The sequence below is a fragment of the Chiloscyllium plagiosum genome, unplaced genomic scaffold (genome assembly GCF_037043375.1).
Source record: "Chiloscyllium plagiosum isolate Xiang-an unplaced genomic scaffold, Cpla_swu_hap1 HiC_scaffold_24, whole genome shotgun sequence".
Classification (NCBI taxonomy): Eukaryota; Metazoa; Chordata; class Chondrichthyes; order Orectolobiformes; family Hemiscylliidae; genus Chiloscyllium; species Chiloscyllium plagiosum.
The window spans coordinates 69,266,490-69,292,319 of NW_028270162.1; positions in this window are offsets into that span (position 1 = coordinate 69,266,490).

Here is a 25,830-nt window from a genome sequence, read left to right on the forward strand (position 1 = left end):
CGGGGGGGGGGGCGAACAGAGAGACGGTGACTGAGAGGGGACAGTGAGGGGGGGGGCAGAGAGAGGGGGGGGACAGAGAGTGGACAGTGAGGGGGGGACAGAGAGAGGGGGGACAGAGAGGGGACAGTGAGGGGGGAACAGAGAGGGGGGGACGAGGGGTACAGAGAGAGGGGGGACAGAGAAACTGTGACAGAGAGGGGGCAGAGAGCGGGCGACAGAGATGGGTGGACGGGGCGGGGCGAACAGCGAGACGGTGACTGAGAGAGGGCAGAGAGATGGAGACAGAGAGGGGGGACAGAGAGACGGTGACAAAGAGGGGGCAGAGAGAGGGCGATGGAGATGGGGGAACAGAGAGCGGGGAACAGAGCGAGGGGGCAGAGAGAGGGGGTCAGAGACAGAGAGGGGGGACGGAGAGAGAGAGGACAGAGGGGGGAGGGGGGGACCAGAGTGGGGGGGGGCGGGGGCAGAGAGAGGGGGACAGAGAGAGAGGGAACAGAGGGAGAGGGGACAGAGAGATGGTGACAGTGTGGGGGCAGAGAGTGGAGGGACAGAGAGAGGGGGCAGAGAGGGGGACAGAGAGGGGGGTCAGAGAGAGTGGGGGTCAGAAAGAGGGTGACAGAGAGAGGGGGGACAGAGAGAGGGGAACAGAGAGAGAGAGGAACAGAGAGAGGGGGACAGAGAGAGAGGAGGACAGAGAGAGGGGGTCAGAGAGAGGGGGGTACAGAGAGAGTGGGGGACAGAGAGAGATGGGACAGAGAGGGGCTACAGAGCGAGGGGGGACAGAGAGGGAGGTACAGAGAGAGGGGGACAGACGGAGGGGGACAGAGAGGGGGACAGAGAGAGGGGGACAGAGAGAGGGGGTACAGAGAGAGAGGGGGACAGAGAGAGGGGGTACAGAGAGAGAGGGGGACAGAGAGAGGGGTACAGAGAGAGAGGGGTCAGAGAGAGGGGGGCAGAGAGAGAGGGGGACAGAGAGAGGAGGGAAAGAGAGAGGGTCAGAGAGATGGGAACAGATGGGGTCGTGCGGTACAGAGGGGGAGAGGACAGAGATTTGAGGGAGAGGGGGACAGTAGGAGATGGGGACAGAGAGAGAGGGGGACAGAGAGAGAGGGACAGAGAGAGGAGGGATAGAGAGGGGGAACAGAAAGAGATGCGGACAGAGAGAGCACCGGGGCAGAGAGAGAGAGTGAACACAGAGAGTGGGAAAGAGAGGGCGACAGTGAGGAAGAGGGACAGAGAGAGATGGGGACAGAGAGAGAGGGGGACAGAGAGAGAGGTGGACAGAGAGAGGGGACAGAGAGGGGGGGGACAGAGAGAGAAGGGGACAGAGAGAGAGAGGGGGACAGAGAGAGGGGGTGACAGAGAGAGGGGGACACAGAGAGAGGGGGACAGAGAGAGGGGGAAGAGAGGGGGCAGAGAGACTGGGGACAGAGAGAGAGGGGTACAGAGAGAGGGGGACAGAGAGTGGGGGACAGAGAGAGGGGTACAGAGTGGGAGAGAGTGTGGGGACAGAGAGAGGGGTACAGAGTGTGGGCAGAGAGAGGGCAACAGAGAGAGGGGACAGAGACCGGGGCAGAGAGAGGGGGCAGAGCGAGGGGGACAGAGAGAGAGGGGACAGAGAGAGAGGGGGACAGAGAGGGGCGACAGAGTGAGAGCGGGACAGAGAGAGAGGGGGAAAGAGAGGGGGGTCAGAGAGAGGGCGGGAAAGAGAGAGGGGGGGACAGACAGAGAGCGGGACAGAGAGAGAGGGGGAAGAGAGGGAGGGTCAGAGAGAGGGCGGGAAAGAGAGAGAGAGGGGACAGAGAGCGGGGGAGACAAACAGCTGGGGGACAGAGGGAGGGGGGAAATAGAGAGAGGGGGCAGAGAGAGAGGATGGATAGAGAGAGAGGGGGACAGAGAGAGAGAGGGGGACAGAGAGGGGGGACAGAGAGCGAGGGGGACAGAGAGAGGGGGACAGAGAGAGATGGGGACAGAGAGAGAGGGGGAGAGAGAGCGGGACAGAGAGAGGCGGGGAGGGAGAGTGGGGGTCAGAGAGTTGGCGACAGAGAGAGGGCCACAGAGAGTGAGGGAGATAGAGGGGGTCAGAGAGAAGGGGGACAGAGAGAGGGGGACAGAGGGGGGAAGAGAGGGGGCGACAGAGAGAGGGGGACAGAGAGAGGGAGAAAGAGGGAGGGGGACAGAGGGAGGGCGGGAAACAGAGAGACAGAGGGGACAGAGAGCGGGGGAGACAAACAGCTGGGGGACAGAGAGAGGGGGTAAATAGAGAGAGGGGGCAGAGAGAGAGGGGGATAGAGAGAGAGGGGACAGAGAGAGAGGGGGACAGAGAGGGGGGACAGAGAGCGAGGGGGACAGAGAGAGGGGGACAGAGAGAGATGGGGACAGAGAGAGAGGGGGAGAGAGAGGGGGACAGTGAGAGGCGGGGAGGGAGAGGGGGGGTCAGAGAATTGGCGACAGAGAGAGGGCCACAGAGAGTGAGGGAGATAGAGGGGGTCAGAGAGAAGGGGAACAGAGAGAGGGGGACAGAGGGGGGGGGAAGAGAGGGGACGACAGAGAGAGGGGGACAGAGAGAGGGAGAAAGAGGGAGGGGGACAGAGGGAGGGGAGACAGAGAGATGGTGACTGGGAGGGGACAGAGGGGGGGTCAGACAGAGAGGGGGCAGAGAGAGTGCTACAGAGAGGGGGGACAGAGGTTTGGGACAGAGAGGATGGACTGAGAGAGGGGCAGAGAGACGGGGACAGAGAGAGGGGGGACAGAGAGACAGTGTCAGAGAGGGGGCAGAGAGAGAGCGGTAGAGATGGGGGGACAGAGAGCGGGGAACAGAGCGAGGGGGCAGAGAGAGGGGTCAGAGAGTGAGAGGGGCAGAGAGAGAGGGGGTCAGAGAGAGAGGGGGTACAGAGGGAGAGGGGGACAGAGAGAGAGGGGGTCCGAGAGAGAGGTGGTCAGAGAGAGAGGAGGTACAGAAAGAGAGAGGGGGACAGAGAGAGAGAGGGTCAGAGAGAGAGGGGGACATAGAGAGAGGGGGTCAGAGACAGAGGGGGTGAGAGAGAGAGAGGGGGACAGAGAGAGAGGTGAACAGAGAGGGGGCGCAGAAGGGGGGACCAGAGAGGGAACAGAGAGATGGGTATAGAGAGAGGGGGCAGAAAGAGTGGGGACAGAGAGAGAGAGGGGACAGAGAGAGAGGGGTCAGAGAGAGAAGGGGCAGAGAGACGGTGACAGAGAGGGGCAGAGAGAGGCCAACAAAGAGAGGGGACAGTGAGGGGGGACAGAGAGAGGGGGTACTGGGGGGCGAACAGAGAGTCGGTGACTGAGAGGGGCAGTGAGGGGGGGCAGAGAGAGGGGGGGACAGAGAGTGGACAGTGAGGGGGGGACAGAGAGAGGGGGACAGAGAGGGGACAGTGAGGGGGGGAACAGAGAGGGGGGGACGAGGGGGACAGAGAGAGGGGGGACAGAGAAACTGTGACAGAGAGGGGGCAGAGAGCGGGCGACAGAGAGGGGTGGATGGGGGGGCGAACAGCGAGACGGTGACTGAGAGAGGGCAGAGAGATGGAGACAGAGAGGGGGGACAGGGAGAGGGTGACAAAGAGGGGGCAGAGAGAGGGCGATGGAGATGGGGGAACAGAGAGCGGGGAACAGAGCGAGGGGGCAGAGAGAGGGGGTCAGAGACAGAGAGGGGGGACGGAGAGAGAGAGGACAGAGGGGGGGGGGACCAGAGTGGGGGTGGGGCAGAGAGGGGGGGACAGAGAGAGAGGGAACAGAGGGAGAGGGGACAGAGAGATGGTGACAGAGTGGGGGCAGAGAGTGGAGGGACAGAGAGGGGGCAGAGAGGGGGACAGAGAGGGGGGTCAGAGAGAGTGGAGGTCAGAAAGAGGGTGACAGAGAGAGGGGGACAGAGAGAGAGAGGGTCAGAGAGAGGGGGGAACAGAGAGAGTGGGGGACAGAGAGAGATGGGACAGAGAGGGGCTACAGAGCGAGGGGGGACAGAGAGGGAGGTACAGAGAGAGGGGGACAGACGGAGGGGGACAGAGAGAGGGGGACAGAGCGAGGGGGACAGAAGGAGGGGGTACAGAGAGATGGTGCTTGTGAGGGGGCAGAGAGAAGGGGACAGAGAGGGGGGGACAGAGAGAGGGTGACAGAGAGAGGGGGGACAGAGAGAGGGGGACAGAGAGAGAGGGGAACAGAGAGAGGGGGACAGAGAGAGAGGGGGACAGAGAGAGAGGGGGTACAGAGAGATGGTGCCTGTGAGGGGGCAGAGAGAAGGGGACAGAGAGGGGGGGACAGAGAGAGGGGGACAGAGAGAGGGGGAAAGACCGAGTGAGTACAGAGAAATGGTGACGGAGAGGGGGCAGTGAGCGGGCGACAGAGAGGGGTGGACGGGGGGGAACAGAGAGATGGTGACTGACAGGGTGCAGAGAGAGGGCTACAGAGAAGGGGGGACAGAGGTTTGGGACAGAGAGAGGGTGGACTGAGAGAGGGGGCAGAGAGACAGTGACAGAGGAAGGCAGAGAGAGGGCGGTAGAGATGGGGGTACAGAGAGCGGGGAACAAAGCGAGGGGGCAGAGAGAGGGACAAGAGAGAGGGTTTCAGAGGGGGGCAGAGAGAGGGGGACAGAATGAGGGAGACAGAGAATGTGGGAGCAGAGAGAGAGGGAACAAAGCGAGGGGGCAGAGAGAGGGGGGCAGAGAGAGAGAGGGATAGAGAGAGAGGGGGACAGAGAGAGAGGGGACAGAGAGAGGGGACGGGGGGGTACGGGGGGGAACGAGAACCAGAGTGGGCGGGGCAGAGAGAGAGGGGGGCAGAGAGAGGGAGAACAGAGGGAGGGGGACAGAGGGAGGGGGACAGAAGGAGGGGGATAGATGGTGGGTACAGAGTGGGGGAGAGAGAGGGGCAGAGAGAGGGCGATAGAGATGGGGGACAGAGAGCGGGGAACAGAGCGAGGGGGCAGAGAGAGGGTGCAGAGAGAGAGAGGAACAGAGAGAGAGGGGGACAGAGAGAGAAGGGGACAGAGAGAGGGGACAGAGGTGGGGAACAGAGAGAGGGGGACTGAGAGAGGAGGCACAGAGAGAGAGGGTGACAGGGAGAGAGGGGACAGAGGGAGGGACGGGGGTACTGAGGGGGGAAACAGAGAGAGGTGGCCAGAGAGAGGTGGGACAGAGAGAGAGGGGACAGAGAGGAGGCAGAGAGAGGGCGAAAACGAGAGGGGACAGTCAGGGCAGGACAGAGAGAGAAGGGAACAGAGGGAGGGGGGACAGAGGGAGGGGACAGAGCGAGAGGTGACAGAGGGAGAGGGGACAGACAGATGGTGACAGAGTGAGGGCAGAGAGAGGGCGACAGGGGGAGCAGAGAGAGGAGGGACAGAGAGAGGGGGACAGAGAGAGGGGAACAGAGAGAGGGGGACAGAGAGAGGGGGTACAGAGAGAGAGGGACAGAGAGGGGGGACCGAGCGGGGGGCAGAGAGAGGGGGTCAGTGAGGGGGTACAGGGAAGGGGGTACAGAGGGAGGGGGGACAGAGGGAGGGGGCAGAGAGATGGTGACAGAGTGGGGACAGAGAGAGGGTGACAGAGAGAGGGGACAGAGAGAGGGGGGGCAGAGGGGGGCAGAGAGAGGGTGAAAGAGAGAGGGGGACAGAGGGAGGGGGCAGAGAGAGGGGGGCAGAGAGAGGGGGCAGAGAGAGGGGGCAGAGGGGGTGCAGAGAGAGGGTGAATGAGAGAGGGGGACAGAGGGAGAGGGGGCAGAGAGAGGGGCGCAGAGAGAGGGTGAAAGAGAGAGGGGACAGAGGGAGAGGGGGCAGAGAGAGGGGGGCAGAGAGAGGGGGACAGAGAGAGGGGCCAGAGAGAGGGTGAAAGAGAGAGGGGGTCAGAGGGAGAGGGGACAGAGAGAGGGGGCAGAGAGAGGGGGACAGAGAGAGGGGACAGGGAGAGGGGGACGAGGGAGGGGACAGAGGGAAGGGGACAGAGGGAGGTGGGACAGAGAAACGGTGACAGAGAGTGGGCAGAGAGAGGGGGACAGAGAACAGGGGGACAGAGAAACGGGGACCGAGAGAGGGGCGACAGAGAGAGGGGTGCAGATAGACGGTGACAGAGAGGGGGCAGAGAGAAGGGGACAGAGATCAGGGGGACAGATAAACGGGGACAGAGAGAGGGGTGCAGAGAGACGGTGACAGTGAGGGGGCAGAGAGAGGACGACAATGAGAGGGGACAATAAGGGGGTCAGAGAGAGTGGTACAGAGGGAGGGGGGCAGAGGGAGGGGGGACAGAGAGACGGTGACAGAGAGTGGGCAGAGAGAGGGGGACAGAGAGCAGGGGGACAGAGAAACGGGGACAGAGAGTGGGGTGCAGAGAGACGGTGACAGAGAGGGGGCAGAGTGAAGGGGACAGAGAGCAGGGGGACAGAGAAACGGGGACAGTGAGGGGGCATAGAGAGGACGACAATGAGAGGGGACAGTGAGGGGGGACAGAGAGAGTGGTACAGTGGGAGGGGGGCATAGGGAGGGGGGACAGAGAGACGGTGACAGAGAGTGGGCAGAGAGAGGGCGACAGAGAGAGGGGGTCAGAGAGCGGGGGAGAGAGAAGGGGCAGAGAGAGTGCGAAAGAGAGAGGGGGGCAGAGAGATGCGGACAGAGGGGGGGACAGAGGGAGGGGAGACAGAGGGACGGTGACAGAGAGGGGGCAGAGAGAGGGCGACAGAGAGCGAGGGGAGACAGATAGCGGGAGAGAGAAAGAGAGGGGGGAGAGAGGGGGGTGAGAGAGGGGATGGTAAGAGAGGGTGTGAGAGTGGGGAGAGATAGGTGGAGAAAAAGGGGGCATAGAGAGGGGGAGAGAGAGAGGGGGGGAGAGGGGCTGGAGAGAAAGCGTGTAGAGAGGGTGGAGAGACAGGAGAGAGAGAGGGTGGGGGAAGAGGGGAGAGAGAGGGGAGAAGAGAGAGAGGGGAGTGAGAGAAGGATGAGAAAGGGGGGGTGAAGGAGTTGGTGTGAGATAGAGGTTGTGTTTACGAGAGAGTCGGTGTGAGAGAGAGAGGGGTGAGAGAGAGAGGGGGTGAGAGAGAGAGAAGGGGTGTGAGAGAGAAGGGGTGTGAGAGCGAGAAGAGGTGTGAGAGAGAGGGGTGTGAGAGAGAAGGGGTGTGAGAAATAGGCGTGGAGAGGGAGAGAGAGACGTGGGGTGAGAGCGAGAGAGTGGGGTGAGAGAGTGAGATGGGATGGAGAGAGTGGGGGTGAGAGAGACAGAGGGAGATGCAGGGGAGAGAGGGGGGCAGAGAGAGGTGGAGAGAGAGAGAGAGAGGGGTGGGGGTGAGAAGGGGTTTAGAGAGAAGGGTTGATTGAGAGAGAAAAAGTGGGGGATAAGAGAGAGAGTGGAGTGAGGAGAGGGTGTGAGAGAGAGAGTGGGTGAGAGAGAGGGGGTGAGGGAGAGGGGTGAGGGGGGAGGGGTTAGAGAGAGAGCGCGGAGTAAGAGAGAAAGTGGGTGAGAGAGGGAGGGGGTGAGGGGGTGAGAGGCAGGAGGGGTGAGAGGGGAGACAGAGCGAGGGATAAGCGAGAGGGGATGAGAATGTGAGGGGGGTTGAGAGAGGGGGTGGTGAGAGGGGGCGGTTAGACACAGAGGGAGTGAGAGAGAGGTGTGAGAGAGAGGGTGTGAGAGACAAAGTGTGACTGAGAGAGAGAAAGTGGGGAGGGCGTAAGAGAGAGAGTGGAGTGAGAAAGAGGGTGTGTGAGAGAGAGAGTGGTTGAGAGAGAGGGGTAGAGGGAGGAGGAGAGAGAGAGGAGGAGAGAGAGGAGGAGGGGGAGAGAGAGAGGGGGAAAGAGAGAGGGGGAGAGAGAGAGGGGGAGAGAGAGGGGTGGAGAGAGAGGGGGAGAGAGGGGGCTGAGAGAGAGAGGTGATGAGAGAGAGGGGATGAGAGAGAGGAAGTGATAGAGGAGGGGTGAGAAACAGGGGTGTGAGAGAGAAGGGGTGTGAGAGAGAAGGATGTGAGAGAAAAGGTGTGTGAGGCAGAGGGGGTTGGAAAGAGAGAGCGACGTGGGCTAAGAGAGAGAGAGTGGGGTGAGAGAGTGAGATGGGAGTGAGAGAGAGGGGTTGTGAGAGACAGGGGGAGAGAAAGGGTAGAGAGTGGGAGGCAAGAGAGGGGGTAGAGAGAAGGGGAGAGAGAGGATAGAGAGAGGGTGATAGAGAGAGAGGGTGAGAGAGACAGGGGTGAGAGAGGGGGTGAGAGAGAGGGGATGAGAAAGAGAGAGAGTGAGTGAAAAAGAGAGTGTGGGTGAAAGAGAGGGTGCGAGAGAAAGAGGTTGAGAGACAAGGGGTGATTGAGAGAGAGAAAGTGGGGAGGGGGTAAGAGAGAGAGTGGAGTTAGAAGGAGAGAGTGTGATTGAGAGAGTGGGTGAGAGAGTGGTGAGCGAGAGGGGTGAGAGGGGGAGGGGTTAGAGAGAGCGCGTGGGGTAAGAGAGAAAGGATGTGAGAGGGAGTAAGAGAGAGGGGTGAGAGAGGGGATGAGAGAGAGAGATAGTGAGAGAGAGGGGTTGAGAAAGAGAGAGGGCGTGAGAGATTGAGGGTGTGAGAGAATGAGGGGATGAGAGAGTGAGGGGGGTTGAGAAAGGGGTGGTGAGAGAGAGATGGAGTGAGTGAGAAGGAGTGTGAGAGCGAGAAGAGGTGTGAGAGAGAAGGGGTGTGAGAGAGAGAAGGGTTGTGAGAGAGAAGGGGTGTAAGGAATTGGAGGTGGAGAGAGAGAGAGACGTGGGGTGAGAGCGAGAAAGTGGGGTGAGAGCGTGAGATGGGATGGAGAGAGAGGGGGTGTGAGAGACAGAGGGAAATAGAGGGGGAGAGAGAGGGGGACAGAGAGAGGGGAGAGAAAGGGGGCAAAGAGAGGTGGAGAGGGGGCTGGGGGTGAGAAGGGGTTGAGAGGGAAAGGTTGATTGAGAGAGAAAAAGTGGGGGGTAAGTGAGAGAGTGGAGTGAGAAGGAGAAGGCGTGAGAGAGAGTGGGTGAGAGAGAGTGGTGAGAGAGCGAGGGGTGAGAGAGAGTGGGTGAGAGAGGGGGTGAGCGAGAGGGGTGATAGGGGGAGGGGTTAGAGAGAGAGAGGGCGGGGTAAGCGAGAAAGGGTGTGAGAGGGGGTTAGGGGGTGAGAGAGGGAGGAGAGGTGAGAGGGGGTGAGAGAGAGAGGGATGAGAGAGAGGGGATGAGAGAGTGAGGGGGTTGAGAGAGGGGTTGGTGAGAGTGGGGTGAGAGACAAAGGTGTAAGAGCGAAAAGGTGTGAGAGGGCGTGAGAGAGAGGGGTGAGAGAGGGAATGAGAGAGAGAAGGGGGTGAGAGAGAGAGGGTTTGAGAAAGAGAGAGGGAATGAAAGATTGGGGGTGTGAGAGAGTGAGGGGATGAGAGAGTGAAGGGGGTTGAGAGAGGGGGTGGTGAGAGACAAGGGGGTGAAAGAGAGAGGAAGTGAGAGAGAGACGTGAGAGAGAGAGAGGGGGGTGAGAGAGAGAGGGGGTGAGAGAGAGGGAGGTGAGAGAGAGAGGGGTGAGAGAGAGAGGGGTGAGAGAGAGGGAGCGAGAAGGAGAGAGAGGGAATGAGAAAGAGGCAGAGAGATGGTGGGAGAGAGGAAGGGGTGAGAGAGCGAAGGTGCGTGAGAGTGTGTGCAAGAGACGGGAATGTGAATGAGATTGGGGTGAGAGAGAGAGGGGTGACGGAAAGAGAGGGGTGAGAGAGAGGGGAATGAGAGAGAGATGGACGTGAGAGAGAGAGGCGTTGAGAGAGAGGGGGTGAGAGACTGAGGGGTGTTGAGAGAGGGGGTGGTAAGAGAGGGGGCGGTGAGAGGGGGACGGTGAGCGAGAGAGGGGGTGGTGAGAGGGGGACGGTGAGCAAGAGAGGGAGTGAGAGAGAGGGGTTGACAGAGAAAGCGAGTTCAGAGAGAGAGGGGTGAGAGAGAGTGTGTGAGAGAGAGAGGGGTTGAGAATGAAAGAGAGGGGTGAGAGAGAGTGAGAGGGTAAGAGAGAGAGGGGGGTGACCGAGAGGGGTGAGAGGGAAGGGGTTAGAGAGAGAGGGTGCGGGGTAAGAGAGAAAGGGAGAGGGGTGAGGGGGTGAGAGAGGGAGGAGGAATGAGAAGGGGTGACAGAGAGAGGGGTGAGAGAGAGGGGATGAGAGTGGGGGTGGTGAGAGAGGGGGGTGGTGTGTGAGAGAGAGAGGGTGAAAGAGTGAGAGGGAGGAAGAGAGGGGGTTTGGGAAAGAGAGAGGGGGTGAGAGAGAGAGCTGGGTAAGAGGGCGCTGAGGGAGAGGTGGGAGAGGGTGACAGAGAGGGGGTTGGAGAGAGAAGGTGTGAGATAGAGGGGGTGAGAGAGAGGAAGCAAGAAGGAGAGAGAGGGGAGAGAAAGAGGCAGAGAGATGGTGGGAGTGAGGGAGAGTGTTTGAGAGTGTGTGTGAGAGAGAGGGGGGATGTGAAAGATATTGGGGTGGGAGAGGAAGGGGTGACAGAGAGAGAGGGGAGAGGGGGGAGAGAGGGAGATGTTTGAGGGGTGGTGAGAGAGGGGTGTGAGAGAGGGGAAGGTGGGAGAGTGGGGTGAGAGAGAGCGGTGTGTGAGAGACTGATGAGGTGAGAGAGTAAGGGGATGAGAGATTGAGGGGGGTGAGAGAGGGGTTGAAGAGAGAGGGGGTGAGAGAGAGGTGGATGTGAGAGAGAGAGAGGGGTTGAGAGAGAGGGGGGTGAGTGACTGAGGGTGTGAGAGAGTGAGGGGATGAGAGATTGAGGGGTGTTGAGAGAGGGGGAGGTGAGAGGGGGGCGTTTAGAGAGAGAGGGAGTGAGAGAGGGGTGTGAGAGAGAGGTTGACAGAGAAAGAGAGTGTGTGAGAGAGAGTGGTGAGAGAGAGGGTGAGAAAAAGAGAGGGGTGAGAGAGAGAGGAAGAGAGAGAAGGGGTGAGCAAGAGGGGTGAGAGGGAGAGGGGTTCGAGAGAGAGCGCGGGGTAAGAGAGAAAAGGAAAGGGGTGAGGGGGTGAGAGAGGGAGGAGGGTGAGAGGGGGTGACAGAGAGAGGGGTAAGAGAGAGGCGATGAAAGAGTGAGGGGGTTGAGAGAGGGGATGGTGAGAGAGGGGTGGTGAGAGACGCAGGGAGTGAGAGAGGTATGAGAGAGAGGGGTGAGAGACAAGGGGTGTTTGAGAGAGAGAAAATGGGAGTGGGTAAGAGAGAGAATGGCGTGAGAAGGAGAGGGTGTGTGAGAGAGTGGGTGAGAGAGGGGAGAGAGAGCGAGGGGTGAGAGAGAGAGAGATGGAAGTGAGAGAGGGGGTGTGAGAGACAGGGGGAGAGGGGGTAAAGAGTGGGGGGCAAGAGAGGGGAGAGAGGGGAGAGAGAGGGGAGAGAGAGAGGGGGAGAGAGAGGAGTTGAAAGCGAGAGGGGTGAGAAAGAGAGAGTGAATGAAAAAGAGAGAGTGCAAGTGAGAAAGAGAGTGTGAGTGAGAAAGAGAGCGGGTGAGAGAGACGGGGTGAGAGTGAGGGGGTGATTGAGGGAGAGAAATTGTGGAGGGGTAAGAGAGAGAGTGGAGTGAGAAGGGGAGGGTGTGATTGAGAGAGTGGGTGAGAGAGAGGGGTGAGCGAGAGGGGTGAGAAGGTGAGGGGTTTTAGAGAGCGCGTGGTAAGAGAGAAAGGGTGTGAGAGGGAGTGAGAGAGAGGGGTGAGAGAAAGGGGATGAGTGAGAGAGTGGGGCGAGAGAAAGGGTTTGAGAAAGAGAGAGGGCGTGAGTGATTGAGGGTGTGAGAGAGTGAGGGGATGAGAGAGTGAGGGGGGTTGAGAGAGGCGGTGGTGAGAGAGAGGGGGGTGGGAGAGAGAGTGTGTGAGAGAGAGGGGTGTGAGAGGGAGGGGGTGAGAGAGTGAGGGCGTGAGAGAGTGAGGGGATGAAAGAGTGAGGGGGTTTGAGAGAGGGGATGGTGAGAGAGCGAGGGAGCGTGAGAAAGTGAGGGGTTAGGGAGAAGGGTTGAGAGAGGGGGGGAGAGAGGGGTTTTGAGAGGGGGGGTTCAGAGAGAGGGGTGAGAGAGAGAGAGGGTTGAGAGAGAGGGAGGTGGGAGAGAGAGGGCGTGAGAGACAAGGAGTAATTGAGAGAGAGAAAGTGGGGAGGGGGTAGGAGAGAGAGTGGAGTGAGAAGGAGAGGGTGTGAGAGAGAAAGTGGGTGAGAGAGACGGGTGAGAGGGCGAGGGGTGAGAGAGAGGGGGTGAGAGAGAGAGGGGGGTTAGAGAGAAGGGTGGTGGGAGAGAGGGGGGTGGGAGAGAGAGGGGGTGGGAGAGAGAGAGAGGGGTGAGAGAGAGGTGTTGAGAGAGAGAGGTTGAGAGAGGGAGTTGAAAGAGAGAGGGGGTGAGAGACAAGGGTTGAAAGAGATGGGGAAAAGGGGTGAGTGAGAGAGAGACGTGGGCTAAGAGAAAGAGAGTGGGGTGAGAGAGTGAGATGGGAGTGAGAGAGAGGGGGTGTGAGAGACAGGGGGAGAGAGGGGGTAGAGAGTGGGGGCAAGACAGGGGGGTAGAGAGAAGGGAGAGAGAGGGGGAGAGAGAGAGGAGTTGAGAAGGAGGGCGTGAGAGAGAGAGGGGGTGAGAAAGAGAGACAGTGAGTGAAAAAGAGAGAGAGTGTAAGTGAGAAAGAGAGAGCGTGAGTGTGAAAGAGAGGGGGGTGAGAGAGCGAGGGGTGAGAGAGCGTGGGGTGAGAGAGCGAGGGGTGAGAGAGAAGGGTAGGGTGAGAAGGGGTGAGAGAGAAGGGGTGAGAGACAGAGGGGATGGGACAGAGAGAGAGAGAGAGAGAGACTGTGGTGAGAGAGGGGGGAGAGAGTGAGATGGGAATGAGAGAGGGTGTGAGAGAGGGCTAAGAGAGAGAGAGGGGGAGTGAGAGAGAGGGAGGTGGGAGAGAGAGACGGGTTGAGAGACAAGGGGTGATTGAGAGAGAAAGTGGGGATACGGTAAGAGAGAGAGAGAGGAGTGAGAAGGAGAGGGTGTGAGAGAGAGAGGGGTGAGAGAGAGGGGTGAGAGAGCGAGGGGTGAGAGAGAGGTGATAGAGCGAGGGGTGAGAGAGAGGGGGGGAGAGAGAGGGGAGTGAGAGAGAGAGGGGTGTGAGAGAGAGAGGGGTGAGAGAGTGGGGTGAGAGAGCGAGGGGTGAGAGAGAGGGGGGTGAGAGAGAGGGGGGTGAGAGAGAGGGGAGTGAGAGAGAGGGGGGTGAGAGAGAGGGGTGAGAGACAAGGGGTGAGAGAGAGGGGGGTGAGAGGGAGAGGAGTGAGAGAGTGGGGTGAGAGAGCGAGGGGTGAGAGAGAGGGGGGTGAGAGAGAAAGGAGTGAGAAGGAGAGGGTGTGAGAGAGAGAGAGGGGTGAGAGAGAGGGGTGTGGGAGAGAGAGGGGTAAGAGAGTGGGGTGAGAGAGCGAGGGGTGAGAGAGAGGGGGATGAGAGAGAGAGGGGAGAGAGAGTGGGGTGAGAGAGCGAGGGGTGAGAGAGAGGGGGTGAGAGAGAGGAGTGAGAGAGTGGGGTGAGAGAGCGAGGGGTGAGAGAGAGGGGGTGAGAGAGAGAGGAGTGAGAAGGATAGGGTGTGAGAGAGAGAGGGGTGAGAGAGTGGGGTGAGAGAGGGAGGGGTGAGAGAGGGAGGGGTGAGAGAGAGAGGAGTGAGAGAGAGGGGTGTGGGAGAGAGAGGGGGTTGAGAGAGAGAGCTGGGCGAGAGGACGGTCAGAGAGAGAGAGGAGTGAGAGAGAGCGGGGTTGAGATAGAGTGGGGTTGAGAGAGAGAAGGGGGTAAGAGAGAGAGAGTGGGGTGAGAGAGTGAGCGTGGGGTGAGGGAGTGAGTGAGGGGGTGTGAGAGACAGGGGAGAGAGGGGGTAGAGAGTGGGGGGCAAGAGAGGGGGTAGTGAGAGGGGAGAGAGGGGGGAGAGAGAGGAGTTGAGAGAGAGGGTGTGAGAGAGAGGGGTGAGAAAGAGAGAGTGAGTGAAAAAGAGAGAGAGTGTAAGTGAGAAAGTGAGAGGGGGTGAGATTGTGAGGGGTGAAGAGAGGGGGTGGGGTGAGAAGGGGTTGAGAGAGAAGGGGTGAGAGACAGAGGCGATGGGACAGAGAGAGACTGTGGTGAGAGAGAGAGAGGGGTGAGAGAGTGAGATGGGAGTGAGAGGGGGTATGAGAGAGGGAGGTGGGAGAGAGAGGGGGGTGAGAGATAAGGGGTGATTGAGAGAGAAAGTGGGGAAGGGGTAAGAGAGAGAATGGAGTTAGAAGGAGAGGGTGAGAGAGAGAGAGCGGTGAGAGAGAGGGGTGAGAGAGCGAGGGGTGAGAGAGGGGGTGGGAGAGAGGTGTGAGAGAGAGAGGGTGGGAGAGAGAGGGGGTGAGAGAGAGGGGTTAGAGAGAGGGGGTGGGAGAGAGAGGGGGTGAGAGAGAGCTAGGTGAGAGGAGGAGGTGGGAGTGAGTGACAGAGAGGGGGTGGGAGAGAGAGGCATTAAGAGAGAGGGGGGTGAGAGAGAGGGAGTGAGAAGGAGAGAGAGGGGATGAGAAAGAGGCAGAGAGATGGGGATGTGAAAGAGATTGGGGTGGGAGAGAAAGGAGTGACAGAGAGAGGGGGGAGAGAGAGGGGGTGAGAGAGAGTGTGGCGGGAGAAGGGGCGGGGAGTGAGAACGAGTGTGTGAGATAGTGTGTGTGAGAGAGAGGGGGATGTGAAAGAGATTGGGGTGGGAGAGAGAGGGGTGACAGAGAGAGAGAGGAGAGAGAGTGGGGTGAGAGAGAGATGGATGTGAGAGAGAGAGAGGTGTTGAGAGAGAGGGGGTGAGAGAGTGAGGGTTGTTGAGAGAGGGTGTGGTGAGAGGGGTCAGTGAGCGAGAGAGGGAGTGAGAGAGAGAGCGGTGAGAGAGAGAGGGGTTGACAGAGAAAGAGAGGTGTGAGAGAGAGAGGGGTGAGAGAGAGGGTGTGAGAGAAAGTGGTGAGAGAGACAGGGGTTGAGAGAGAAAGAGAGGGGTGAGAGAGGGTTAGAGAGAGGGTGTGACTGAGAGGGGTGAGAGGGGGAGGGGTTAGAGAGAGGGAGAGCGCAGGGTAAGAGAGAAAGGAAGAGAGATGAGGGGTGAGAGATAGAGGAGGGGTGAGAGGGGGTGACAGAGAGAGGGGTGAGAGAGAGAGGGGATGAGAGAGTGAGGGGGGTTGAGAGAGGGGGTGGTGAGAGAGGGGTGGTGAGAGAGGGAGTGAGAGAGAGGTGTGAGAGAGAGGGGTGAGAGACAAGGAGTGTTTCAGAGTGAGAAAGTGGGGAGTGGGTAAGATAGAGAATGGGGTGATAGGGCAGTGAGAGGGAGAGGTGGGAGTGAGTGACACGGAGGGAGTGGGAGAGAGAGGGGTGAGAGAGAATGGGGGTGAGAGAGAGGGAGCGAGAAGGAGAGAGAGGGAGGAGAAAGAGGCAGAGAGATGGGGATGTGAAAGATTGGGGTGGGAGAGAAAGGGGTGACAGAGAGAGAGGGGAGAGAGAGGGGGGTGAGAGAGAGATGGATGTGTGAGAAAGGGGTTGAGAGAGAGGGGGGTGAGAGACTGAGGGGGTGAGAGAGTGAGGGGATGAGAGTTTGAGGAGTGTTGAGAGAGGGGGTGTTGAGAGAGGAGGGTGAGAGAGAGGGGTGAGAGAGAGTGTGTGAGAGAGAGGGGTGAGAGAGAGAGGGGTTGAGAGAGAGGAAGGTGGGAGAAAGAGAGGGTTGAGAGAGATGGGGGTGTGAGAGAGAGAGGGGTGAGAGGGCGGTGAGAGGGAGAGATTTAAGTGAGTGACAGAGAGGGTGTGGGAGAGTGGGGGCGAGAGAGAGAGGGGGTGCGAGAGAGAGGGTGTGTGAGAGTGTGTGAGAGAGAGAGGGGGGATGTAAAAGAGATTGGGGTGGGAGAGAGAGGGGTGACGGAGAGAGAGGGCCGAGAGAGATGGGGAGTGAGAGAGAGATGGATGTGAGAGAGATAGATGGTTGAGAGAGGGGGGGTGAGAGACTGATGGGGTGAGAGAGTGAGGGGATGAGCGATTGAGGAGAGTTGAGAGAGGGGGTGAAGAGAAAGGGGGTTACAGAGAGTGGGAATGAGAGAGAGAGGGGTGAGAATGAGGGGTTGACAGAGAAAGACAGGGTTGAAGGAGAGAGTGGAAAAGAGAGAGGGGTGAGTGAGGGGGTGAGAGAGTGAGGGGATCAGAGAGTGAGGGAATTTGAGCAAGGTGGTGGTGATGGGGGGGTGGGAAAGGGGTGAGAGAGAGCGGGGTTGAAAGAGAGTGGGGTTGAGAGAGAGAAGAGGGTGAGAGAGAAGGGGGGTGAGAGAGAGGGGGGAGTGAGGGGTTGAGAAAGATGGGTTGAGAGAGAGGAGGTGAGGGGGATACTGAGAGAGAGACGGAGAGAGAGAGCGTCAGACAGAGAGAGAGATAAAGCAAGAGTGAGAGAGAAGAGGTGAGGGAGGTAGGGTGGAGGGGGAGAGAGGTAGAGAGAGAGTGAGAGTGCCAGACAGAGAGAGCATGAGCGACAGAGAGAGAGAGAGAGAGAGAGAGAGAGAGCACGAGCAAGAGAGAGCGAATGAGAGAGACCGTGAGATAAGAAAGAGAGGGAGGCAAGAGAGAGGGAGAGAGGCAGGGAGAGAGAGATAGTGTGAGAAGAGGATGAGAGAGTGAGAGAGACCGCAAGGGGAAGAGAGCGAGCTGAAGTGTGTGTGAGAGAGAGAGACGTAAGAGAGGGGTGTAAGAGAGAGGGGCGAAAGAGGAGGGGAGACAGGAGGAGAGAGAGGGGGGCGGGGGAGGGGGAGGGAGAGGGAGAGGGGAGAGAGAGGGGGCAGAGAGATGGGTGGATAGAGGAAGAGAGGGGGGAGAGAGGGGGAGAGAGAGGGTGAGAGAGAGAGATGTTGAGAGAGAGGGGCTGAAAGAGAGGAATTGAGAGGGGAGGTGAGAAACAGGGGTGTGAGAGAAAGAACGGGTGTGAGAGAGAAAGGGTGGGAGACAGAGGGGGCGGGAGAGAGAGAGACATGGGGGGAGAGAGTGACAGTGGGGTGAGAGAGTGAGATGGGAGTGAGAGAGAGGGATGTGAGAGACGCAGGAAAGAGGGGGTAGAGGGTGGGGGCAAGAGAGAGGGGGAGAGAGAGGGGAGAGAGAGAGGAATTGAGAGACAGAGAAGTTGAGAGAGCGCGGTTGAGAGAGGGGGTTGAGAGAGAGGGGTTGAGAGAGAGGGGTTGAGAGAGATGGGGGAAATAAGGGGTGAGAGAGAGAGACGCGGGCTTAGAGAGAGAGAGTGGGGTGAGAGAGTGAGTGTGGGGTGAGAGAGTGCGTGGGGTGAGAGAGTGAGATGGGAGTGAGAGAGAGGGGGTGTGAGAGACAGGGGCAGAGAGGGGGGTAGAGAGTGGGAGGCAAGAGAGGGGGTAGAGAGAAGTGAGAGAGAGGAGAGAGAGGAGTCGAGGGAGAGAGAGAGGAGTTGAGAGAGTTGGCGTGAGAGAGGGGGTGAGAAAGAGAAAGAGAGTGAGTGAAAAAGAGAGAGAGTGTAAGTTAGAAAGAGAAAGAGTGAGTGAGAAAGAAAGACCAGGTGAGAGAGCGAGGGGTGAGATAGAGGGGGTCGGGTGAGAAGAGGTTGAGAGAGAAGGGGTGAGAGACAGAGGTGATCTGACAGAGAGAGAGAGAGACTGTGGTGAGAGAGAGGGGTGAAAGAGTGAGGGGGTTGAGAGAGGGGTTAGTAAGAGAGGGGTGGTGAGAGACACAGGGAGTGAGAGAGAGGTGTGCGAGAGAGTGGGGTGAGAGACAAGGGGTGATTGAGAGAGGGAAAGTGGGAAGGGGGTAAGAGAGAGAGTGGAGTGAGAAGGAGAAGGTGTGAGAGAGAGTTGGGTGCAAGAGAGGGGTGAGAGAGCGATGGGTGAGAGAGAGGGGGTGAGAGAGAGGGGGTGAGAGAGAGGTGGTGAGAGAGAGAGAGCTGGGTGAAAGGGCGGTGAGAGAGAGAGGTGGGAGTGAGTGACAGAGAGTGGATGGGAGAGGGGGGGTGAGAGAGAGGGGGGGTGAGAGAAAGGCAGTGAGAAGGAGAGAGAGGGGATGAGAAAGAGGCAGAGAGATGGTGGGAGAGAGGGAGGTGGTGAGAGAGGGGGGGTGTGTGAGAGTGTGTGAGAGAGAGTGATGCGGATGTGAAAGAGATTGGGCTGGGAGAGAGAGGGGTGATGGAGAGAGAGGGGTGTGAGAGGGAGATGGTTGTGAGAGAGAGAGAGGGAGTGGTGAGAGAGGGGGGTGAGAGAGGGGTTGATAGAGAAAGAGAGGGGTGAGAGAGAGGGTGTGACAGAGAGTGGTGAGAGAGACGGGTTGAGAGAGAAAGAGAGGGGAGTGAGAGAGAGAGGGGAAGAGAGACGGGATGAGAGAGGGAGGGTGACAGAGAGTGGTTGAGAGAGAGAGGGGTAGAGAGAGAGGGAGAGAAGGTAAGAGAGTTAGAGTGGTGAGAGAAAGAGAGGGGTGACAGAGAGAGGGGATTGAGAAAGAGAGGAGGTGTAAGGGGGAGAGAGAGGGGGGTGAGAGGGGTAGGTAGGTGAGGGAGTGTGGGGGGGATGGGGGTGGGAGGGTGAGGGAGGTGGGAGGGAGATAGAGTGGGTGTGAGAGGGGGTGGGAGAGAGAGGTGTGTGAGAGAGAGCTGGGTGAGAGGGAGTGAGGGGGGTTGAGAAAGAGAGGTGGGTGAGAGAGAGTGGGTGTGAGAGAGAAGTTGGTGAGAGATGGGGAATGAGAGAGAGAGTGGGGTTGAGAAAGAGAGAGATGGGAGTGAGAGAGAGAGGGTGAGAGAGAGAGGGGAAGAGAGAGAGAGAGGGGTGAGAGTGAAGGACTGAGAAGGAGAGAGGGGATGAGAAAGAGATAAAGAGAGGGTGGGAGAGAGGGAGGGGGTGAGAAGGGAGGGTGAGACAGAGAGGGGTGAGAGAGCAGGGTTGAGAGAGAGAAGGTGGTGAGAGAACGAAGGGTCGTGAGAGAAAGGGGAGTGGGAGAAAGGGGGTGAGAGAGAGCGGTTGAGAGAGAGGTGGAGAGAGAGATTGAAAGAGGGGGGTTGACAGAGAGGGGGTTGAGAGAGAGAGACGGGGGAAAGAGGGGGTGAGAGAGAGAGGGTTAGAGAGAGAGGGGAGAGAGAGGGGTTGAGAAAGATGGGTTGAGAGAGAGGAGGTGAGGGGGAGGACTGAGAGAGAGAGACGGAGAGAGAGAGCAACAGAACAGAGAGAACGATAGCGCAAGAGTGAGAGAGAAGAGGTGAGAGAGATAAGGTGGACTGAGAGAGAGGGAGACAGAGAGTGAGAGTGACAGACAGGAGAAGGGGGAGAGAGGGGGTGACAGAGAGGAGGAGAGGGGGGTGAGAGAGAGGAGGAGAATGGGGGTGAGAGAGAGGAATTGAGAGAGGGGGTGAGAAACAGGGCTGTGAGAGAGAGAAGGGATGTGAGAGAGAAGGGTAGGCGAAACAGAGACGTGGGGGAGAGAGTGAGAGTGGGGTGAGAGAGTGAGATGTGAGTGAGCGAGAGAGACGTGGGCTAAGAGAGAGAGAGTGGGGGGAGAGAGTGAGACGTGGGCTAAGAGAGAGAGAGTGGCGGAGAGAGTGAGAGTGGGGTGAGAGAGTGAGATGGGAGTGAGAGAGAGGGGGTAGAGAGTGGGGGGTAAGAGAGGGGAGAGAGAGGGGGAGAGAGGGAAGAGAGAGAGAGGGGGCGGGAGAGAGGGGAATTGAGAGAGAAGGGGTGAGAGAGAGGGGGTGAGAAAGAGAGAGAGCGAGTGAAAAAGAGAGCGTGGGTGAGAGAGGGGTGTGAGAGAGGGGGGTAGGGGTGAGATGGAGGGTGAGAGAGAAGAGGTGAGAGAGATGGGTGGGGTGAGTGGGAGATGAGAGAGAAGGTGTGAGATACAGAGAGGGTGGGACAGAGAGAGAAAGATTGTGGTGAGAGAGAGGGGTGAGAGAGTGAGATGGGAGTGAGAGAGGGGGGAGTTAGAGAGAGGGAGTGTATGAGCGAGAGAGAGTAAGAGAGCGAGGGGTGAGAGAGAGGGGTTGAGAAAGATGGGTTGCGAGAGAGAAGAGGTGAGGGGGAGGACTGAGAGAGAGAGAGACGGAGAGAGAGAGAGCAACAGACAGAGAACGAAACAGCAAGAGTGAGAGATGTAGGGTGGACTGAGAGAGAGGGAGACAGACAGACAGAGAGCATGAGCGACAGAGAGAGAGAGAAAGAGCGAGAGAGAGCGAGCGAGAGAGACCGTGAGATGAAAGAGAGAGGGAGGCAAGAGAGAGGGAAATAGCCAGGGAGAAGAGAGAGTGTGAGAAGCGGGTGAGAGAGTGAGAGAGAGCAAGAGGAAAAGAGCGAGTGGAAGAGTGAGAGAGAGAGAGGATGCGAGAGAGAAAGAGGGCGGAGAGAGAGGGAGGCGAGAGAGGCGGGGAGAGAGGAGGAGAGAGAGGTGGAGAGAGGGAGGAGAGAGATGGGAGAGGGGGTTGTGAGGAGGAGAGCGCAGAGGAGAGGGGGTGAGGGAGGGGGCAGAGAGAGGGGGAGAGAAGGGTCAGAGAGAAGAGGAGAGAGAGGGGGAGAGAGAGGTGGGAGAGAGATAGGGAGGGGAGTGAGGGGGAAGGAGTGGAGGAGAGGAAGAGAGGGGGATGTGAGAGAGGGGGTGAGAGAAAGGTGGGAAGGAGTGGGAAGGACTGAAATGTGGGGTGAGAGAGAGAGAGTGGGGTGAGAGAGTGAGAGTGGGGTGAGAGAGTGAGATGGGAGCGAGAGAGAGGGGATGTGAGAGACAGGGGGAGAAAGGGGGTAGAGATTGGGGGGCTAGCGAGGGGGTAGAGAGAGAGTGGAGAGAGAGAGGGGGAGAGGGGGGAGAGGGGATGAAAAAATTGGGCAGAGAGTGGGAGAGAGAAGGGGAGAAAGAGGGGGAAGAGAGAGAAGGTTTGAGAGCGCGGGTGAGATAGGGGTTGAGAAAGAGAGAGTGTGAGTAAAAAAGAGAGAGAGTGTAAGTGAGAAAGAGAGAGTGAGTGAGAAAGAGAGCACGGGTGAGAGAGGCGGGTGAGAGAGAGGAGGTGGGGGTAAGGGGTGTGAGAGAGAAGGGGTGATTGAGAGAAAGAAAGTGGGGAGGGGATAAGAGAGAGAGTGGAGTGAGAAGGAGAGGGTGTGAGAGAGAATGGGCGAGAGAGAGGGGGTGAGCGAGAGGGGTGAGGGCTGAGGGGATGAGAGAGAGAGGGGTGAGAGAGAAGGGCTAAGATAGAGGGGTTGAGAGAGGGAGGGATGAGAGACTAAGGGTTGGAGAGATTGAGGGGATGAGAGAGTGATCTGGGTTCAGAGAGGGGGTGGTGAGACAGAGTGGGGTGAGAGAGGGGGAGAGAAGGGTGAGAGAGAGGGGGAGGGGGTAGAGAGAGGGGTTGAGAGAGAGAGAGAGGGTTGAGGGAGAGAAGGGGGTGAGAGAGAGTGGGGGAGTGTGAGAGAGAAGGGGTAGAGAGAGGGGTTGAGAGAGGGAGAGAGGCTGAGAGAGGGGGTTAGAGAGAGAGGGAGAGAGTGAGTGGAGTGGGAGAGAGAGGGGGTGGGTGAGGGAGTGGGGTGAGTGAGAGAGGGCGATGTGAGGGGGGTGAGAGAGAAAGGGGAGAGACAAAGGGGGAGTGAGAGTGGGTCAGAGAAAGACTGGAGGTGAGACAGAGAGGGGCTGGGAGAAAGGGCATGAGAGAGAGAGGGTTTGAGAGAAATGGAGTGAGAGTGAGATGGGGTGAGAGAGAGAGGGAGTGAGAAGGAGAGAGAGGGTATGAGAAAGAGACAGAGAGAGTGTGGGAGAGAGGGAGGGGGTTGGTGAGAGGGAGGGGGTGAAAGAGAGAGAGGGGTAAGAGAGAGAGGGGTGTGAGAGAGAGTATGGGTGAGGATGTAAGAGAGAGAGAGAGTTTGGGAAAGAGAGAGGAGTGAGAGAGCAGGTGAGGGGGTGAGAGAGAAGTGGGTGAGAGAGTGGGATGTGAGAGAGAGAAGGGTAAGAGAGCGAGAGAGCGCGGGTGAGAGAGAGAGAGGAGGATGAGGGGGTGCGAGAGAGAGAGGGTGAGAGAGAGGGGTTGAGAGAGAGGGTGTGAGAGAGAAAGGGGTGAGAGAGAGTGGGGTGAGAAAGGGAGAGAGGGCTGAGAAAGGGAGAGAGTAGAGAAAGAGAGAGGGGAGAGAGGGGGGCTGAGAATGAGAGAGAGGGGAGAGAAAGAGAGGAGGTCAGAGAAAGAGTAAATGTGTGGGAGGGGGTGAGAGAGAGGGATTGAGAGAAAGGGGGAGAGATAGAGAAGGGTGAGAGAGAAAGGGGGGCAGCGAGCGAAAGAGGGATGAGAGAGATGGAATGTGAGACAGAGAGTGAAAGTGGTGAGAGAGGGGGTGAGATAGACAGTGAATGATGGGTTGAGAGAGAGAGAGACAGACAGACAGACAGAGAGAGAACGAGTGAATGGATGAGAGAGTTAGAGTGGTGTGAGGGAGATGGGCTGAGAGAGTGGGCGCTAGAGAGTGACAGAATGAGAGCAAGGAGGAGGGAGGAAGAAAGGGGTCAAAAGAGAGAGAGAAATGGGGTGAACGAGAGAAAGAGGGCGCGAGAGAGGGGGTATACGGAGAGAGAGAGAGAGCGGGGGTGTGAGACAGAGCACGGGAGGGAAGGGGAATGAGAGAGAGAAAAAGGGAGCAAGAGACAGAAGACAATAGAGCGAGAGAGAGGGCGGGAGAGAGACACGGGTGCGAGAGAAAGGGGTGTGAGAGATAGACACAGAGAGGTGGGTAAGAGACACGGGGTGTGGGCGGGGGAGATAGAGTGAAGGGGTGAGCGAGAGAGGGAGTGAGAGAGGGTATAAAGGGGAGAGAGGGTGAGGGGTGACAGAGAGAAAGGGGTGAGAGCGACAGAGCAGGGTGGAGAGAGGGGGTAAGATAGAGCGAGGGGGAGAGAGATAACAAGGTGAGAGAGAAAGGGGGTGTGAGAGAAAGTGGCTGAGAGAGAGAGAGACTGAGAGAGAGGGTGTTGAGAGAGAGGCAGTGAGAGAGAGGGGCGAGAGAGATAGTGAGTGGTGAGAGAGAGAGGGCGTGAGAAACAGAGTGGGTAAGAGAGAGGGCGTGAGAGAGAGAGGGGTGAGAGAGGGGGAGAGAGAGGGGGAGAGGTGGTGAAGAGGGGGGTGAAAGGGTGTGAGAGTTAGTAGGGTGTGAGAGAGAGGGTGTAATAGAAAGGGGGAGAGAGTGTGGAATGAAAGGGGGGTGATAGAGAGGGGGGCAGTGAGAGAGAACGGCTGAGGGAGACAGGGGGTGCAAGAGAGGGTGGGTGAGAGCGGGAGGGGCTGAGAGAGAGAGGGGCTGAGAGAGGGAGGGGCTGAGAGAGATGGGCTGAGAGACAGATGGGCTGAGAGAGAGGGGTGAGATAGGGAGAGTGTGAGAGAGGAGGGATGTCAGTGGGAGGGGGAAAGAGGGACGGGATGAGAGAGGGAGGGTGATAGAGAGGGGTGTGAGAGAGAGAGGGGTGAGAGAGAGGGAAGAGAGAGGGAGGAGAGAGGGAGGGTGTGAGAGTGGAAGGGTGTGAGAGAGGGATGGGATGAGAGAGGGAGGACGTGAGAGAGAGGGGTGTGTGTGAGAGAGAGAGGTGAGAGAGAGGGTGAGAGAGTAGTGAGAGACGGGGGAGAGAGAGGGGAGAGGGGAGGAGAGAAGGTAAGAGAGTTAGAGTGGTGAGAGAAAGAGAGGGGTGACAGAGAGGGGTTTGAGAGAGAGGCGGTGTAAGAGGGGGGTGAGAGAGAGGGGTGAGAGGGGTAGGTGGGTGAGGGGGTGTGTGGGGGATGGGGGTGGGAAAGGGGTTTGGAGGGGGGTGAGGGAGGTGGGGGGAAGATAGATGGGGTGTGAGGGGGGTGGGAGAGAGAGAGGTGTGTGAGAGGGGGTGAGGGGGGCTGAGAGAGAGAGGTGGGTGAGAGAGAGAGGGGGGGTTTGAGAGAGAGGTTGGTGAGAGATGGGGAATGATGAGAGAGGGGGGTTGAGAGAGAGAGAGGGTGGGAGAGAGGGAGGGGGTGAGAGAGAGGGTGAGAATGAGGGGGGTGAGATAGAGGGAGTGAGAAGGAGAGAGAGGGGATGAGAAAGAGATAGAGAGAGGGTGGGAGAGAGGGAGGGGGTGAGAGAGAGGGGATGAGAGAGAGAGAAGTGTGTGAGAGAGCGGGAGGGGTGCAAGAGAGGTGAGTAAGAGAGAAGGGTATGAGAGAGGAGATTTGAGAGAGAGAGGGGTGAGAAAGTGCGCGGGTGAGGGGGTAAGAGAGAAAGGGGTTGACAGAGCGGGGGTGAGAAAGCGAGGGGCTGACAAAGAGAGAGGGGGTTTGAGAGAGCGAGAGAGCGCGGGTGAGAGAGGGAGGGAGGATGAGGGGGGTGAGAGAGAGAGGGTGAGAGAGAGGGATTGAGGGAGAGAAGGGTGAGAGAGATATAGAGCGCAGGTGAGAGAGAGAGAGGAAGATGAGGTGGGTGAGAGAGAGAGAGGGTGAGAGAGAGGGCGTTTAGAGAGAGAGGGGGTTTGAGAGAGCAAGAGAGAGCGGATGAGAGAGAGAGGTGGATGAGGGGGTGAGAGAGAGAGGGTGAGAGAGAGGGGGTTTAGAGAGAGAAGGGTTTTGAGAGAGCAAGAGAGAGCGGGTGAGAGAGGGAGGAGGATGAGGGGGGTGAGAGAGAGGGTGAGAGAGAGAGGTTGAGAGAGAGGGGGATTGAGAGAGAGAGAGAGAGCCTGAGAGAGAGAGGAGGATGAGGGGGATGAGAGAGAGGGTGAGACAGAAGGGGTTTGAGAGAGCAAGATAGAGCGGGTAAGACAGAGTGAGGAGGATGAGGGGGTGAGAGAGAGAGGGTGAGAGAGGGTTTGAGAGAGAGGGGGGGTTAAAGAGGGCGAGAGAGCGCGGGTGAGAGAGAGAGCGTAGGATGAGGGAGGTAAGAGAGAGAGGGTGAGAGAGGAGGGTTGAGGGAGGGGGGTGTTTGAGAGAGCGATAGAGAGCGGGTGAGAGAGAGTGAGGAGGATGAGGGGGGTGAGAGAGAGGGGCTTTAGAGAGAGGGGGTTTAAGAGGGCGAGAGAGCGCGGGTGAGAGAGAGAGTAGGATGAGGGAGGTAAGAGAGAGAGGGTGAGAGAGGAGGGTTGAGGGAGGGGGGTTTGAGAGAGCGAGAGGGAGCGGGTGAGAGAGAGAGGGGTATGGGGGGGGGGGTGAGAGGGAGAGGGTGAGAGAGATTGAGGAAGATGGGGGGTGAGAGAGAGAGAGGGTGAGAGAGAGGGGTTTTAGAGAGAGGGCGATTTGAGAGAGCGAGAGAGAGCGGGTGAGAGAGAGAGGAGGATGAGGATTGTGTGAGAGAGAGGGGTTTTAGAGAGAGAGGGGTTTGAGAGAGCGAGAGAGAGCGGGTGAGAGAGAGAGGAGAATGGGGGGGGGTGAGAGAGAGAGGGTGAGAGTGAGGGGTTTTAGAGAGAGAGAGTTTGAGAGAGCGAGAGAGTGTGGGTGACAGAGAGAGGATGATGAGGGGGGTGAGAGAGGGGTTGAGAGAGAGGGGGTTTGAGAGAGCGAGAGAGAGCGGCTGAGAGAGAGAGGAGGATGAGGGGGGTGAGAGAGAGAGGGTGAGAGAGTGGATTTGAGAGAGAGGGGGGATTTAAGAGAGCGAGAGAGAGTAGGAGAGAGAGAGGGAGGAGGATGAGGGGGTGAAAGAGAGAGAGGGTGAGAGAGAGTGGTTGAGAGAGAGAGGTGTTTTGAGAGAGCGAGAGAGCGCGGGTGAGAGAGAGAGAGGAGGATGAGAGCGGTGAGAGAGAAAGATGGTGAGAGAGAGGGGTTGAGAGAGAGAGGGGATTTAAGAGAGCGAGAGAGAGAGTCGGTGAGAGAGAGGGAGGAGGATGAGGGGGTGAAAGAGAGAGAGGGTGAGAGAGAGTGGTTGAGAGAGAGAGGTGTTTTGAGAGAGCGGGAGAGCGCGGGTGAGAGAGAGAGAGGAGGATGAGAGCGG